Source organism: Macaca mulatta, chromosome 8 (genome assembly GCF_049350105.2).
Source record: "Macaca mulatta isolate MMU2019108-1 chromosome 8, T2T-MMU8v2.0, whole genome shotgun sequence".
Classification (NCBI taxonomy): Eukaryota; Metazoa; Chordata; class Mammalia; order Primates; family Cercopithecidae; genus Macaca; species Macaca mulatta.
In genome coordinates, this window is record NC_133413.1 from 149909567 (window position 1) to 149925221 (window position 15655).

The following is a 15655-nucleotide window of genomic DNA, read 5'->3' on the forward strand; positions in this document are numbered from 1 at the left end:
GATGATTGTGGCTGAGGGGCAGAGAGCCATGGAGGAGCATGTTGGAAGGTGAGGTGGAGTGGCTGGGCCAGACCTCACAGCATCTTGTAGTCCGTGGCAAAAGATTCAGACAATAGGCTTCCTCTGCCCACTCCTGGCTTCTTGTTGGCTGATGATACCAGTATCCTGGTCGTGGTGGGGAGCTATCGTGGATCAGAGAACGTGGAAGCTGGTATTGTCATCACCCAAGCAGAGAGGGTCCAGATTGGAATCACAGCAGAGGTTTGAGCCCTAACTCCCAGAGTTTGACTGGCACCTCCAATCCTCCTGTGAAGCTCCAGGGTGTGGGCCCAGAAGGGGATTTGGGGTAAGGGCTTATCTGTAGGATTGTTACAACGGGTCTGGTTCACCTAGCTGCAATGGGGAGGGCAGGTGACAGATGGGCGGGGGTGGGTGGCAGCGCACCGTGGAACTACCACTCTGCATTGCTGGTCTTGTCCAGTGTCCTCTGCCCAGCTACTGGAGGATGCCTGGTGCTGAGTGAGCATGCATGGAAATGGGCTGTTCAGCCAGTGAGGGGAGGGATGCCCAGGCAGAGGGAACAACAGATGTAAAGGCAGTTTCCTGTAACCTGCATTCCCTGCCTGACATAACTGATTAAACACAAACTGTTGCTCATTCTTCCCTATTGGGACTTCAAGGGGAGATGGCCTGTGAGTTGACCTTGTCATTACAGCAAATAAGCATGCTGAGGGGATTGCAGACTGTACAGTGAGAGGCAGGGAGGAGGAGCACTTATCTCATTGTATTTGAATGATGATGAAACACTCACTAATTGTGCTGGGGCCTGGGGATACAATCTGCCAAGCAATTACACCCAGCCAGGCCTTCCCAGATAAGCTGTTGGAGGTGGGTGGGAATAGCATTTCTAGACCACCCTCCAGGTGAGGTGGGAACAGACAGGAGGACTGCCTGGTGTCCCTTTCCCTCTGGGCTTTGGTCTCTGCAGGTTCAGTCCCACCTGCCTCCTTTGTGAGGCCTAGACCAGAGCTCCTGGGAAGACTGTGGGTATCTCCCAAGCAAGGAGCATCCTCCATGGCAACAGCACAGTGATTGACCCTAGGGTAGCCAGCTGTCCTGGTCTTCCTGTGACTTAAGGGACGGAGAATGTGGGATCTTCAATGTTACCACCAGGATAACCCCTAGCAATTTTAGCTTCATCAGCCTTTGTCCTGTGCACATTCAATGGTGCCAGGCCTGGCTAAGCCTTTCAAAGGCTCATGAGGGATGGTGGGATTTACAGGGACAGGGATACACTGTCTATGGCACACATTTTATCTGAGTCTGTGTTATAGATAACTGAAACATCTTGGGGAAGGTTGTTTTCACGTACACATTGATTTTAACATTCCTGATCTCTAAATATGTCTGTTCTTTGGATTCTCCTTTGAACTAGTTTTAACACTTCATCCGTTTCCTCAATAATTAGATAAAAAGTTGAAATAGAAGTGATGGGAAGATTGGGCATCCTTACTTGTTTGTGACCGTCAAGGAATAGCCTTCAGTACTGGAAGTCCTAGCCAGAGTAATTGGGCAAGAAAAAGAAAGCTCTGCAAAGCAGCAAGGAAGAAGAAAATTGTCTCTCTGCAAATGACACAATTTGATAGAGAAAATCCTAAAGACTCCACCAAAAACCTGGTAGAATTAATGAATGAATTCAATAAAGTTACAGCATTCAAATTCAGCATAAAGGTACAAAGTCGCGGTAACGTTGGATGAATAAGTCTAAGATCCTGATGTATAGCATGGTGCCTTCGGTTAATACTGTAGTACATACTAGACATTTGCTAATTGTAGATTTTTAGGTACTCCTACCATTTTGATAAAAAGGCTACTATGTTTTAAAAAGACATTAATTTACTTGATAGTAGAAATCTTTCACTGTATATGTAAATGTATATCAAAACAAGTTGTACACTTCAATATATACAATAAAAATGCAAAATTGGCCAGGCGCTGTGGCTCACACGTGTAATCCCAGCACTTTGGGAGGCTGAGGCGGGTGGATCACGAGGTCAGAAGATGGAAACCATCCTGGTTAACACGGTGAAACCCCGTCTCTACTAAAACTACAAAGAAAATTAGCCAGGCGTGGTGGTGGGTGCCTCTAGTCCCAGCTACCCCAGGAGGCTGAGGCAGGAGAATGCTGTGAACCCAGGAGGCAGAGCTTGCAGTGAGCCGAGATGGCACCACTGCACACCAGCCTGGGTGACAGAGCGAGACTCCATGTGAAAGAAAAAAATAAAAAATAAAAAAAGCCAAAGTCACAGAGTTAGAATGGCAGTTGTCAGGAGTCGTGGCGGGTAGGGAGCATAGGGAAAACAGGGAGCTGTTAGCCAAAGGGACAATATTCCAGTTATGCAGTGTGAATAAGCTCTGGCGGTCTAATATACACACTGACTGCTGAGACATCCAGTTCTTTCCCTTTCCTAGCTCCAACCTGCGCAGTCCAGCCTTGGTCCTTCAGACAGGAGTGGAGAAGGGTAGCCTCTTGAGACTCGGACCACCACCAAGGAGTCTTCCAACGAAGGCTCTGCTAGAGCACCCTACCTTGAAGTTCAATCAACAGGTATTATCCTTAGCAAATTAATGCAGGAATGGAAATCCAAATTCTACATGTTCTCACTTATAAATGAGAGATGAATGATGAGAACTTGTGGACAGAAAGAAGGGAATGACAGACATGGGGTTGTACTTGAGGGTGCAGGGGTGAGAGGAGCCGAAAATATAACTGTTGGGTACTGGCTTTAATACCTGGGTGATGAAATAACCGGTACAACATACCTCTGTGACGTGAGTTCACCTCATGTCAAAGGAAGAAATGTCAGTCACTGATATCTCAGACACTGCATCCATGAGATTAAACGGGATGCTATTTTTTAAGAGAAAAAGGTTAGGTACAGAATAAAAAATTAGCTCTTAGGATTTGAAAACGAATACAGATGTGAAAACCTCAATACAAGTAAAGTCAAAAGGAGCTTTAAATACAGCTGCTTGATACTTTGGCATTGCTATGTTCATATTTATATATTCCTTATTTATAGTTCTGATGGCGTTAATTTTCTAAGCATTCTATCGGATGTGCACATCTGCTGTGCCTGGTTGAAGTATAGTGGAGAACCCATCGGTAGTAATGTGTAGTAGTTATGACTTGTTGACATTTCCATTATAAACTTTAATTTTGAATTGTTTATGCATTATAACTGTGGATTTATATTGTATTGGGCTGAAAGTTGGCAGGATTTCAGCCACCATTCGTGAATTTTGATTTAGATTCATTATGTATATCAGAATCTTGTTTATTAAAATAAGAGCATGGAAAACATTTCTTGTAATCTGCTCTTTAACAAAGAATACTTAGTTTTTTAAACAGTTTGTTGGGCAACTAATAGTGTGAACTAGGTCATTTTTGTATTGAGTAAAAAAGTAAACTTTCAGAAACTTGGATTTTAAAAGTAATGACAATGCTTAGGTTAGTATTTGTAAAATGAGTCATTTACATCTAATGAGAATGTTAGTTGAGAATGTTTTCTTAAAGTTTTATACCCTATAGAGGACTAAAAAAATAATTTGTAAAATGAAACATAGCAAACATGCAAAATTCCCATTTACTTTTATTATATAAAAGTAATTTTAGTGCTTACCTAATACATCTTGAATGGTTATTTAATAAATTATTAGATGGGTGATGTGTTACAAAAAACATTTGCTGTTCTTTGAAGAAATAAGGATTTGCAGTCATTAAACAAAACAAAACAAATGTTCTGTATTAGGAATCTTAAGTATGGCTTTTTGTTTGTCATTATTTTTGCCCTTAAAATTTTAACTCATCAAGTGAAGATTCAAAAACAAATTTTAGAAAATGTAGAATAGTATTGATCCTGTTCCTGTAACAGAATCTCAGTGGAGTTTTTTTGAAAAACTAATATGGATTTAATCTGATGTTATTATTTCTTAAATTTTAGATTTTGTTGGGTACCATTTATATGATTCTACAAGCATTCACTCTTTAGTATCATTTTTTGTTTTTCAGACAAGCTGAAGTGGTTTTATTAAGATTTAGTAATATGTAAATAGCAACCTTCTCTGCTATTTTTTTTTTAATCAAGAATTTTGGCCATTTTGACTTTTTAAATGCCTGGCATCTTTACCAAGTAAACTTGGAAGGTCTGTTACTGGTAGAACAGGTTGAGGAGACATTAGGAATTTGTAAAAAGTCATTTGATGATAAACACTACAAATACTATGTGTTATTTATAAAATCAAAAAAAAAAAAAAAAGCTGCTGGAAGATATCCCCAAGAAGAAAAAAATAATAAGAAAATATAAGAATAAGAAAAGACTCTCGGGAGAAATCAGTTCTGGATCCTAGGAGTTCCAGAAAGGGAAATCAGAAGAAGACGTCGTGAATACACTTTCAAATGTTTCCAGAAGCGAAAGACATGACTTGTTAGACTGAAAGGGCATAACCAAGTACCTGCATATCAATGCACATCATCTTTCAATTACAGAACAATAGAAGTAAAGAGATTGAGTTACTTCCACAGGGTAAATGAACTCCCACACACAGGAGCAGCAATCCGAATGCCTTTTAGATTTCCCGATAGCTGTGCTAGATTCGAGAGCAATTTTCCTTCATGAATGGGAGGAAAACTAGTATCTAACTTGGAATTCTATTCCTATTCAAACTGCTAGTCAAATATGATTAGTAAAATATTTTAGGTTTTAGAGATTTTTCTGCGTAACAATCTCCTGTGCAACCATATTCCATACAGCTGCTGGAGGACATGCTGCGGCAGAGCAAAGGGGGAGTACATAGTGAATGTGGAAGATGGGATGGGTGAAACACAGAGAAATTAAGGCAAGATCCAAGATGCCTGCAGTGCACCAAGCAATTAGTCTGAATTAAAGAGTGAATCGGGAACAAACATTTTAAAAACTACTGTTACCAAGAGACTTACTGCTGCTGTTAGTAAGATCCAGGACTGATTTTTGTCTGTGTTTTCATTCAGACATCACACACGGACCATTTTGCTGGGTATAGAAGACTAAGTTGTGAATTACTTTTTTTAAATGTTCTGATAAGCCGAGGTGGGTAGATCACTGGAGCCAAGTTCGAGACCAGCCCAGGCAACATGGCAAAAACCCAGCTCTATTAAAAACACACAAAATTAGCCAGGCTTGGTGGCACGTACCAGTAGTCCCGGCTACTCAGGAAGGCGAGGTAGGAGGATGATGTGAGCTCGGAAAGTTGAGGCTGCAGTGAGCTAAGGTCATACCACCACACTTCAGCCTGGGCAATGGGAGTGACACCCTGTCTCAAAAAATATGATAAAACACAGGGCGCAGTGTGCAGGGCAACTGTAGCTTTAATATGACCACTGGTCATGCAAATATTTTCTGACTTTCTTTCCAAACTAAAGGGCATGCCTGGCTAATCCAGTGCTGCCTACTCTCAAAGCACTTAGAAAGAGATTCTGGGTGAGAGTTATTTTAAGGAGGTATTCTCATTAATTCTTAGAGAAGTCTGGGAGTCTATGGTTTCTATCAAATTTTGACTCAGGTGAAATCAAAGAAATTTAAGGCTGATATTTCTACTAAAAGCAAGAACATGAGATTAGCTATGAGTAATTACAAGAGAACGCTAATACATTGGGGTCTGCGACGACATCTGAACTCCTGAAGTCAGATGCACGAGGTTTGGATGTTTTATACTGCCTAGAGTGAGACAGAGTGACTTTTCTACCCCTCTTTAACCCTTTGATGGTCACAGGATTGAAGATCTGCAGAAACTCCCTACTGTCTTCTCCCACTTGGGCTATCTCCAGAGCCTTCTTGGTGATCTAGGATTACTGAAGCTTGTGTCCCAGTTTCCTCCTTAGGGTTGATTATTATCCACAGCACTCTCATAGTTTCTATGAGAGTATGTATACAAAGCACTTGAACCATGCCTGGCACACAAGAAGTGCTGCAGACACTTGCTAGATAAGAAGTTCAGAAGCAAATGTCACATAAGGCCTTGTTTGTTTCCACAGAGGATAACTCCCCAACTGTATTTTTCTCCTCCAAAAGTTGGTCATACTTGTTGCCTGCTGTGTGGTAGGTACCCTGGTGCTGGGCACTGAAGGTGGTGTACCAATGACAAAGGCTCATTCTGCTCCAAGTGGGGAGATAGGCATATGTAGTCGATTGATTCTTAACGTCTTACAAATGTTGACAAATTTGGAGACAGTAGGATGATGAAGTCAAAGTTGCTAGGGATTGTCCTGGTGTTCACGTGGACAATGCTAAGACAGGGCATTTCATACACCACACCATGAGTTCCCCCAGAAGTGACATGTATTGCTTCTGCTCATCTATCTTCAGCCAGGAACATCTTTCTCCTCATAAAACCCCTTCCCTCCACCTGACCAACTCCCACTGAGCTTTTGGGCTCTCTGAAGGAAAGGCTTTGAAGGCATTGTGAGAAACTAGAGGAACATAGGATATATGTGGCAGGGTCTGGGGGTGTGGGGGATGGTCAAGAAATCCCCCTCTGAGTCCAAAGGATGAGAAAGTGTTGATCAAGCCCCAGGAGAGGGCATTCCAAGCCGACCAAGGAACAAGGGCCAGACCCTGAGTAAGGAGGACACTTGGTGCCCTGAAGAGGCCAAGAGATGATTGTGGCCAAGGTGCAGAGAGCCATGGAAGAGTGTGTTGGAAGGTGTTGAGGGGTGGCTGGGCCAGGCCTGACAACACCTTGTAGTCCATGGCAAAGGATTCAGACAATAGGCTTCCTCTGCCCACTCCTGGCTTCTTGTTGGCTGAGGATACCAGTATCCTGGTCGTGGTGGGAGCTATCGTGGATCAGAGAACATGGAAGCTGGTGTTGTCATCACCCAAGCAGAGAGGATCCAGATTGGATTCACAGCAGAGATTTGAGTCCTAACTCCCAGAGTTTGACTGGTGCCTCCAATCCCCCTGTGAAGCCCCAGGGTGTGGGCCCCAAAAGGGGGTTGGGGTAAGGGTTTATCCATAGGATATTGTTACAACGGGTCTGGTTCACCTAGGTGAAATGGGGAAGGCGGGTGACAGATGGGAGCTACCACTCTGCATTGCTGGTCTTGTCCAGTGTCCTCTGCCCAGCTACTGGAGGATGCCTGGTGCTGAGTGAGCATGCATGGAAATGGGCTGTTGAGCCAGTGAGGGGGGAGGCACAGAGGTTGTCACCAGTGAGGTGAGGGATGCCCAGGCAGAGGGAACAACATATGCAAAGGCAGTTTCCTGTAACCTGCATTCCCTGCCTGACATAACTGATTAAACACAAACTGTTGCTCATTCTTCCCTATCGGGACTTCAAGGTGAGGTGGCCGGTTAGTTCACCTTGTCATTACAGCAAATAAGCATGCTGAGGGGATTGCAGACTGTGCAGTGAGAGGCAGTGAGAGGCAGTGAGGAGGAGCACTTATCTCATTGTATTTGAATGATGATTAAACACTAATTGTGCTGGGGCCTGGGGATACAATCTGCCAAGCAATTACACCCAGCCAGGCCTTCCCAGATAAGCTGTTGCAGGTGGGTGGGAATAGTATTTCTAGACCACCCTCCAGGTAAGGTGGGAATAGAGAAGAGGACTGCCTGGTGTCCCTTTCCCTCTGGGCTTTGGTCTCTGCAGGATCAGTCCCGCCTGCCTCCTTTGTGAGGCCTAGACCAGAGCTCCTGGGAGGACTGTGGGCATCTCACAAGGATGGAGCATCCTCCATGGCAATAGCCCAGTGACTGTGTGCTAGGGTGGCCAGCTGTCCTGGTCTTCCTGGGACTTAGGGGATGGAGAGTGTGGGATCTTCAATGTTCACACCAGGACAACCCCTAGCACTTTTGACTTCATCAGCCTTTCTCCCATACACTTTCAATGGTGCCAGTACTGGCTGAGACTTTCAAAGGCTTATGAGGCATGGTGGGTTTTTACGGGTTTGTTTTTTGTTTTGTTTTGTTCAACAGCTGGAGGGGCCCTGTTCACAATGGCCTCAATTCCTGTAAGCTACCCCCCATCACTCTAGGCAGACCCCCAACTGACATTCCTCCAGGGCTTGCAGTTGATGAGGGTTCTAACAGGAAGCAGATGGACGTCCAAGTGTTTCCTTCAAGAGAGTTCCTGAAGATACTATTAATAGACGTAAAGTCAGAGTTAAGGGAACCAGGAATGGAGAGTGGGGCACCTGGGGTCTGGGAACCTTGGGAAGCCTCTTTCCACTTTGGAAGCTGTGGGTTCTTAGGATGGGGGTCTTGCTAGACCCCAGAAAGTGACGGACCACTCCTTGACAAGGCAGCAAGGGATTTGAGAGTTCATAGGTATCTTGGTATCTTTCTCTCCACCCTCCCATCTTGTATCAGTGTCTCCCACTGACCAACTCCAAAGGGAAGCCAAAGTGGCCTGGAAGATGCCACCCTAGAATCAGCTTCCCAGGCATAGAGCAGGAAAAGGTGGGCAGAGAACAGATCTAGAGAAAAGCCAGTACATACACCAGTAAGGTAACCCCAGAGCTGAGCCTTGGAGCCTGAGTTCGAGTGCCAGGGCCAACCAGTTACTTTCTCCAAAGATGCAAAGTATCCAAGAATGCAGGGGCCTGGGATCCTCCGATCTTGGCTTGACTCCTTTCCTGACCTATAGGCAAGTCTCCTCTGTGTCCTAAGCTATCACACAAGGATAATGTCACCTCCTGTATGGGGGCATTGAGGAATAAAAGAGTAGTACATACTGGTGTGTGTGTTGGGGAGAGTGGTCTGTCACCTGTTTGGAGAATGAGAGTAGGATTTTTTTCTACCCTTATCAGATTGAATTTGATCCTCTCACAACACATGTAAATTACCTGGCATAGCACCTAATATGAAATATCTCTTTTGGTTTCTGGACCCTGCTGCTGCTTGTGGATTTTAGACTTAAGTAATTTGACTCAACCTCCCCTTTGGTAAATAAGGACTGTTATTTAAATCTGCCCCCCAAAATTCATGTGTTAAACTTAATCCCCAACACAATGGTATTGGAAGGTGGGGCCTAATTAGAGAATGAGCCATGAAGGTGGAGACCCCAGGAATGGATTAACTCAAAAGTGAGTCTTGAGAGTGAGTTTTAAAACCAAGCTTGGCCCCTGGTGCCATCTCACACACTCTTGCTTCCTCTTTCCACCCTTTAGCCATAGGATGACCCTTACCAGGCAACACCATGCTCTTGGACTTCCCAGCCTCCAGAACCATGAGCTAAATAAACTTCAATCCTGTATAAATTACCCAGTTGGTAGTATTCTGTTATAGCAACAGAAAACAGACTTAAGACAAGGATCAAAATGGCACCTGCCAGATAGGTTCATTGTGAGGATTAAAGAGATATTTAGAACATGCCTGGAACCTATCAAGCACCACATAAAGGCCAGCTGTGGCTATCACTTTTGTTGTTACTGCTAGTATTAGGTTTAAATGAAATACCTCATGTAGGTCACTTAGTAGCCTCCCAAAAAACGACTAGCTCCATTTTACAGAGGAGGCACTTGCATAGCTCTTTTATGTGTTAAACTTAGACTATAGTCCCAGTTATTCAATTAAATGCTAATCTAGATGTTTCTGGGAAGGTACTTCATAGGTGTGATTAAAGGTCATAATCAGCTGACTTTAAGGAAGATTGTCCTAAGTAACCTAGGTGTGCCTGGTTCAGTCAGTTGAAAGGCCATAAGAGCAGAGCTGAGGCTTCCTGGATGGAAAAGACATTCCTCCTAGGGATACCACTTTTGGCCCATGCCTGAGAGTCCCAGCCTGCTCATCCTGGAGGCCAGCCCTGCAGATTTCATACTTGCCTAGACCTCACAATCATGTAAGTCAACTCCTTCCAATAAATCTCTTAATATGTTTCCTAATGGCTCTGCTTCTCTGGTGGGATATCTAGCTGATATAACCTCTGAGCCCTTGAGAGGGTGTAAGAAACTTGCCTAGGACTTGTTCTGCAAGAGGTGGAGAGCTAGAATTAGGATTCAGGCCTCCTGACCCCAAGCCCTGCTCTCTCCCATTAACTGTAGAAGACTGGCTGTGTGGCCAGGGGGTGGCCTGATCTCCAGGGCTCACAGGTGAGCAAATATTAATTACTTCCCTGCCATTACCCCAAATGCTCCTGAACTTCATACCTCATTCCCTTTCCATGGCCAGCACTGTGAGCTGCATTCCAGAATAAAAGGCAGAGCCATTGGCTGGCAGGACAGGAGGAAGGGAGCAGCCCTCAAGGGCACCAAAGCCCCAGACGGTAGCCCAGGCCCCTGCACCTGCCTGCTCAGAGGACGCCTTCAGGAAAACTCCTTACCCCCAACATGCTAACTTTTCTTTAAAACAAGATGCCACGTGCCCCCACCCCCCTTCAAAAACCATCTATTCCTGGTGTCTCACTGGGGCGTTGCCATGGCAACAGTAAAAGCCGGAGGCCCAGCAAACAGGGCTACTTTTCTTGATGGTTCTTTGGGGACTTCACTGCTCTCAAAGGCTATGCAAGCCAGCTTCATCTTCTCTGAGCACCAATGAACAAAGACACTCTCTTCCTTTTCTCTTTACCCCAGACCCAGACCCTGGGGGCTGAGGATTCTAGCTGGAGGAGCCAGAGAAGAATTGCAGAGAATCCCAAGTTCTGATTGTAGGGTCAAAGCCAAGAGTGGATTCAGCACCCCCTTTGCAGTTTGGGCCAAGAGTCAGGATAGTGAGGTTCCCCAAGAAATAATCCAGAGCTGTTAACTCCTTGAAGGTAAAAGTGGGTGATTCTTCCAAGGGGAATGGTAAGAGCTAAGAGCTGCTGTGTCTGGTCACATCAGCAAACCACATTCGAGTCAGCCATCCTGTAATGCTAGGAAGTTAGATCACGGGACAGCTAGGGGTGGGGACTCTCATTGCACTCCAAGGTTGCACGTATCAACAGCATTCACCACCCTAGGGTCCGGCCCTTCTCCAACTCATCCCTATTTGTCAGTGTAAGTTGGCATCTGCACTAGGTACTACAGCATGTGATGGCAGGTCAGGTGAGTCTGCAGTGGATGTGAGAGTGGCTAAGAGGAGCAGAGGGGACACATGGACTGCACATTGCATCCTTGCCATGCTTTATTGACCCCACAGAGCAGGCATGTCAAGTCTGCGCCAAAGCCCCAGACCTTATTGTCTCACCATTGTTAGCCATAACCCTGCAAGAGAGAAATCGAAAGAGATCACTGCATGGGGCATGCGTTCTAACTCCTGGCCTCACAGATGCTGGGGTCCTGAAAAAGTGGGGAGGACCAGCAGGCAGGAGTTTGTTCCCTCTTCGTGCCCCCCACCTCCATGTGCCATTCTACAGATGTCCAACCTGCCTCCTGATTCTGCCGGCGACCTCTGACTGAGCCAGGCTCAGCTGACCTAAGGCAAAGTCCAGGAGGATAAGGACAGCCCAGAGAGGTGAGAGCATCACAGGGTCTGTTGCTGGGTGTTGGGAGGCCTAGGGAGTAGAGGCCATCTTCACATCCGAAGAACATAGCAGGGATTCAGTCACAGGGGCCTCCTGGGCCGCGAGCTCAGATATATTTCTGCCTGAAGCCTCAGCTCTCACCCATCAGCAGCTGGAATGTTCTTCCTGCCCCCGTCTGCTCAAGCTCACTTTTCCAGTGGAGAACGGTCCTGACTGCCAACTGTGTACAACCACCTGTTTCCTGCTGGGCTCCAAATCCCTTACTGTTTTTCTGTGTTCTATGACACTGCTTCAAACACATGGTATAATTATCTGTTACGGTTTTTTCTCACCCTATGATGGACTATAAGTTCCTCAAAGGCACTTGTGTATCTAATATTCACATCCTGAGTCCCTAGAGTTATAGTATCTGGCTTATAATAAGCTCTCAATAACTTTCCTAAATGAGATGGATCTTTAAGAAGTCTCAAAATTGAGCCCACCTTAGATAAATATGGTTTTGTGTAAAAGGGACTAGGCATGTACTAACCATACCCATAGGGCTCATCTGCCTTCCATCAAGGTAATACTCCAGCCTATTTGGGGTACAACTTTTGGTTAGTACCAAGGTCTCTGATTTGGCCTTTTCTGCATGGCCTTTGGCATAATAACTTTTAATGTATCTGGTGTTCAAAACAAAGGCTGCCATACATTGTTGTACCGGTTGTACAGTGCACAGGTGAGCTCAACTAAGGTGACACAAAGAGGTAGAAATAGGGCCAACCCTCCCTAACCTGTGCTTCTGTGACCTGAAGCTGTGCCAGTGCGTGAACGAATGCCTTTGTCTTCCACGAAGGTGCCACTGCTCCCCGGACCCTGTGCCCACTGGACAAATCTCAATAGAGGTGCATGTTTCCAGAGTGTATGTCATGCTTCAATAAAAATTAAGTTTTGATTGGGGGGCGGTGGGTGGGAAACTTGGATCTAGAACTGCTTCCAGGAAAGGGATGAGTTGATGTTGAATGGACCATAAAAAAATGAGATATGGGGTGACCTGTAGATTTCTTCCCTCATAGTAGGGCCATCCTCACTTGCTGGGGAGGCCCGTTCCTTGGGGTGGGGGGATTGTCCCAGTAGGAAACCTGGCATCAGAGGGTGCCCAGCGCACATTGTGCGGTGATAGAGCAATGCTCACTCCTAAGTTAAGAAAATACTTTCCTTTCCTAGATCGCTTACATTATCTTTCCCAAGATCTCTGCCTGGGCCAAAACTTGTACCTCGTTCTCCTGATGAGATGCTCTAGTGATGATCATAATAACATTTTGTCCACTTAGTCCAGGCTGTCTGGGTGCAGTGTGTCCAGCAGGCAGGGTCCACCAGGACACAGATGGCAGAGTCTGGCTGGGTAATTTGTGGATGCTTTAATGAAGGGACTATTTTCCAAAGCTCAGCAGAGTATAAGGAAATAGTAAAGGATAGTTCCGTACCCAATACTCACTTCCTTAGGCCAGGAAGAAAGGGCAGTTCAGAACCTGGAAACCAGAGACAGTGTGGAGAGGGCCTCCTGGCAGAGGCTGAGGCCCTTGCTTTAGAAAACATCCAGACCACAGAGTTGCCACAGGGGAAAGGGAATAAATCCTCCCTCCCTCTTTCCTCCAACCTCCTGACTTCCTGCCAGAGCTCCGCATTGACCAAGCCTACATGGAAGCCACACAGGTTTGTTTCCATGGACACAGGGCAGAGTGGATAAAGGCGGAAGAGGGATTTGGAGGGGAGAATAGAAGATTCCCCCTACAATGAGTCAGGGTGCTAGAGTCTGTCATTGCATCCAAGCTCACCTGGTTTATTAAAAACTGATGAGCTTGTATTAGCCAGTAGAGGGGACAGGGGTGGATCTGGCCATGGGGGTGATTTCACCCAGGACTTAAGGACTCTTAGACCTTACAAGATGCTTGAATGCTGGCTTCATCCCCTCCAGCCAGCCTGCCTCGGGGACAGAAAGCTCTTCCATCCAGTTCCTGTTAGGAAAGAATAGGGAGAGCTCCAAGTGGTCAATTTGTGACTGGAGTCTGTCCCCAGAGCCACCCCTGGCCCAGAGGACACACTGCCATAATTAGCTCAGCCTGCGTGAAGGTCCACCCTCAGTCCTGGCTGGGGGTGAGGTCTATTACCAGTGTACAGGTTCTGCCCATTGCTGAGTGTCTATTCCAAGGATGCATTCCATTACTTGGTCAGCAGCCACAGGATGAGTTGGGGGAGACCCATGATACCCACTTTGAGATGGACCTGAGTTACAACTCCGTGGATCACCTCACTCCATAATCACCTCCTCTGATTGCTAGATTCCAGGTCTCCTGGAATCAGTGTCAGTTCAGAGCCAGGGTCTGGCAATCCCCAAAAAGTCTGATCTTTCTCCTACTCCCAGTGCACTGTGTCCCTGGTAAAGAGCCTTTCTCGAAGGCAGCTATGGCCATGAGAAAAATTCACAGGATAAATGTGTGGCAGTGTACCAGGGCCCTTCCTCAGGGACACCAGGTCTCCCTGTCATTCAAGGGGTTCTGGGTCTGTACTCTGGCTCAAGTCTGGGCTATTGCAAGGAGCAGCACAAAGGGGCAGGTGCCAGGCAAATAAACACGCTAGAAGCCACTTTCCACGGTAGACGCACAGCCAGCAGGAACACGTTCCGGCACGCATACAGCTGAACTAAAAATAACCACAAAGGCAGTGTCTCAGAGTGCCTGGCACATAGCTGCATTTATTACAAGCATTACATACATTATCTCAGTAGGTGCTTTGACTCACAGGGAGATGTTAATAATTCCTCAAAAGCGCCCTGTTTACACGAGAAGCCTGAGGTTCAGCAAGGGTAAGCAGCAGGACCACCTGGCATCTGTATGACTCGGAGGCACTGAGCCCGGAAACAGACCCAGTCCCCGCCCCAGGGAGCACTGACCTTCCCCAGTCCCCGCCGGGCCCTGCAGGGGGACCAGGTGAGACAGTTGCAGATGGGGGAACCCCACGGGGCGCGGGCTCTGAGTCTGTTTATCAACACGATTCTTGGTTGGTGAGGCTGACTCATTTGAGCTGCCAGGCAGTGGACTTGAACTTCTCAGGCGATTTCCCCAACTGAGTGACAGACCTTCTAGCTCTGCAGCCCAGCCTTTAAGAGGTTGTCTGGGCTATGCCAGCGAGCCATGCACCTTGAGCTCTATCCAAACAGTTCTCTCTTTGGATGAATGAGTCGGCTCTCAGGCAGACTTGGCAGGATTAGAATCACAGCTGAGGCTTGATTGGTTCCTTACAGCCACCAGCTCTAGACACGTTTTGAAAAACGAGATCCGGATTTTTATCCGAAGCTGGTGCCATTCTAATTCAACCTTTGCCACTGCTGGTTAAGAGATGCTGAGGATCCAGGGAAGGATGAGACTGCCTCACTTACAGAAGGAGAGAGCTGTCGCCGTCCTCTGATGGGGCCGCCCACACAGTCCTGTTTTAAGGAGGAAACACAAAGAATTGAAAGTGAAAATCACATTTAAATGGAAAAGGCTCTATGGATTAAATATTTCACCCTGGATGAGGGTGAAACTGGAGTGGGCAATAATAATTAAGACCCCCTGCTCCTGATGTAAGATTTTATTGCATGTTGGAGCCTCTATAGAGACCCCTCTAATTGTTTGGGAAGATGATGTCAGCCAGTCATTAACTCATATTTATCATGAACCTGCATGCGCCAGGCACTGACCGCCTGAGGAACGGTGTCCCCAGGAACAAACGTGGAGCAATCAGGATAGGCTGACAACCATTACAACATAGCGGCTTGAAGGTTTTTTCTCACCGTGTGAGTCCAGCGTAGGCCGGCTGGGGAGTCCCCACCTTACCTCCTCTCTTCAGGACCTGGGCTTAGCAGCCACTATCTTGAAACTTGCCTGTCAGTGCAACAGAAGGAAAGAAAGTCCTGGAGACGCTCTCACAGTTCAGGTTGCAGCCGGGAAGTGATCTGTGCCGCTTCACCTGTGATTCATTGGCCAGAACTAATTACATCACCGCACCTACCCAGGGGACCAGGAAGTGCAACCTTGACACACCTGGAGGGTGCAGAGGTGGGAGGGGCTGCTGCACAGCCTTGCTGACCACAGGCATACAGGATGGGTTGGTGATGAATGCCACCAGTGCTCCGGGGAAAACGGATTCA

At 46.4% G+C, this 15655-nt stretch overlaps 1 protein-coding gene across 3 annotated transcripts in view; it reads right to left on the bottom strand.

The window, feature by feature from the left end:
• Positions 1-14192: 14192 nt before the first annotated feature.
• KCNK9 (potassium two pore domain channel subfamily K member 9) overlaps positions 14193-15655 on the bottom strand; it is a 110254-nt gene continuing 108791 nt past the window's right edge. For all 3 annotated transcript variants that reach the window (XM_077944065.1, XM_028852946.2, XM_077944064.1), the window contains exon 4: positions 14193-14950. The gene's annotated coding sequence lies outside the window, so the exon portion shown is untranslated. The remainder of the gene's footprint in view (positions 14951-15655) is intronic.